We start from the raw sequence: 3,001 nt of genomic DNA on the forward strand, positions 1-3,001 counted from the left end.
TGAATTCAAGGAGAAGGGAGGGAGACCCCAGGCAGGACCTTAGTTCCACCACTAAGAGACAAACCGTGGTCCCCCACCCAAGCATCAGGTCCAGCAGGAGGGTGACTGGACCTCCTAGGCATTTTGATCAGTATGTAATGATGTAACCGGTGCTACCCTGTCTGTTGTGGTTCAGCTCCACACCAGGCCTAGAATTGATGATGTTACACACCCCTGTTGGGTGTTTCTGTGTCACCTGATGCGTTCTACAGTTCTTATGATGTTCACGTTTTCCTTTCCGCAGGGAAGGGGGATGTGTGGTATCTTCCACACTTCAACTCCCCCCGGCGCCTCGCATGTAATGGAATGCTTGCGGTGACATCACAGAGAATGTCACCGCGACCAAGATTCCAAGGCGAGCGCCGGGGACTGAGAGAGCGGCGGTGACTTGAATCAAGGCTGTGGCTGAGGTCGCAGTGTGTATGTTATCCTCAATAAATCCCTTTTGGTTAACTACGTGACGTCTCTTATCATCTATGGTTGTCATCGCAATACCCCAGTGGCATGTTCCTGAGGGGACTAGGTCCGACTTTGGCACCCACGTCCTCAATAATATCTTCTCCCACCTCACCGTCCCTATTAGGAATAACACACAAACCCTGTCAACCTAACATCTCCAAGGACAGCCTCCTGAAAACAATATCTTTCACTAGCACTGTTCACCTTAAGAAACACCTCAAGACCAGATTACCATTTGACTCCACATCAGATTGTGACAGGGAGAGTAATGAACAGATCTGTGCCACTAAGTAGACATAAGTTTAAGATTGACAGTGCGCCAGAAGTAGTACAAACTGAAATGTCTGTCTATATGTCTATTCTAACAAAGCCGCAAAGTTCTTCTCTAAACAGATTGCACGGGTAGCTGACGCGCACCAACACACAGACACCATTGCTGTTGGGAACTACAAATAACATTAGGAAACGTTCGCAAGTGAAAGACCCCCAAGTTTCAAGGACCCTTTCCTGTAACAGACATGACAGCTACTGCAATGAAAGGCCACTGCCACAAACCATAGATTCGTCTGACTAAACCCGACCAGGGCATCCATCCTTCGGACACCGAGCAGGAAAAAGAGGGGGGATGAACAGGAGAAGCAACCGAAATAAAGCCTTCCGCTATCATTCCAACAATAGACAATACTTCTTTTAAGTTATGAATTTTTGTTTGATTTTCCTTCTCATTGCACAAATACTGCTATTCTAAGCCTAGTGCATTTTTATTCCTTATTACACACATGCACAGAGCTGTTAATGATGATACTGACCATCACCCTCTCCATACTGCTTTGTTTAAGAATATCTGGTACCAGTACATGCATAGTATAGGCACATCCAGTCCAACACCAGTTGTTATGTATGCGCTCTCATTCCCCATGCTGTTTAGTGGATAGAGTGCATCTCCCTAAAGAGGTATCCCCAAATATTACACGCTGTTCCTACACCTCTTTGTATGCAGAATAAAAGCACAGCTACAAGCAACTCATGTTAGCCCTGTAAATGCATAAGTTAATACAACTAAATTTGACACCACCCCTGAAGTCCTACAAGTCCTGACAGAAAAACAAGAGATAATGGAAGAGATATCAAGACTAAAGAAGGCAGCTCAAACAAGCATTTGCAATGCAATAGGTCTCGCATTAGGAAAGTTTGAGCTATTGGTATTGTAAATGACAATTTTTTTATTTATTTTTTGTTTTTGAAAATAGCGAAATTAATAGCTTTGTCATTTACAATGCCAATAGTTATAACTTTCGCAAATGTGACACCTATAGCATTTGTGATGCAATATGTGTTGTATTTACGTGACTTACATGTATTGATATTACAAATAACAATGGCTTTTAATTTTCTTTCAATAATTCTTAAATAAAAGTTATTGTAATTTATAATGGCAATAGCTTAAAGTTTTGTGAATAACTTTTGTGAAGATTATGTTCAGTGTATTTTATTGTGACGAAAATCCAAGAACAGAAGTGAAATATTAACATCTTTTTGTTACATTTGTAATAAAGCTTGAAACATTGAGAGAACATATTTGAACCAGGTGTTGTTGAATGGTTGCACAGATTGATGCTGTGGTGGCGCTGAGTGATGTTGTGATGGTGAACGAGTGATGCTGTGGCGTTCAGTGATGCTGTGGTAGTGCATAGTGATGTTGTGGTGCCCCTGAGTGATGCTGTGGTGGTGCAGAGTGATGCTGTATGCTATACTATGTTTTGTTTTGCTATCCTATGTTTTGTTATCCTATGCTATGTTTTGCTATCCTATGCTTTGATTTGTTATACTATGCTATGCTTTGTTATGCTATGTTTTGCTATGCTTTGTTATGCTATGCTATGTTATGCTATGCTATGTTTTGTTGTGTTTTATTATGCTATTCTTTGTTTTGCTATGCTATGTTTTGTTATGCTATGCTAAGTTTTGTTGTGTTTGGTATGCTATGTTTTGCTATGCTGTTATATGTTTTGTTTTGCTATGCTATGTTTTGTTATGTTATGCTATGTTTTGTTATGCTATGCTTTGTTATATGTTATGTTATGCAATGTTTTGTTATGTTATGCTGTTTTGTTCTGCTGTTTTGTTATGCTATGTTTTGTTCTACTATGCTATGTTTTGTTATGCTTTGTTATGTTATGCTATGCTTTGTTTTGTTATGCTTTGTTATGCTATGCTATGTTTTGTTGTGTTTTGTTATGCTATGCTATGCTTTGTTGTGTTTTGCTATGCTATGTTTTATTTTGTTATGCTATGTTTTGTTTTGCTATCCTATATTTTGTATATGCTATGCTATGTTTTGTTATGCTATGCTGGTGAGTGTGTGTGAGGGTGAGTGAGGGTGTGAGGGTGCGAGGGTGGGTGAGGGTGAGGGTGTGTGAGGGTGAGAGGGGGTGAGGGTGAGGGGGGTGAGGGTGTGTAAGTGATGGTGTGTGAAGGTGAGGGGGGGTGAGGGTGTGTGTTG

This window comes from Lissotriton helveticus, chromosome 2_1 (genome assembly GCF_964261635.1).
Source record: "Lissotriton helveticus chromosome 2_1, aLisHel1.1, whole genome shotgun sequence".
NCBI classification, from domain to species: Eukaryota; Metazoa; Chordata; class Amphibia; order Caudata; family Salamandridae; genus Lissotriton; species Lissotriton helveticus.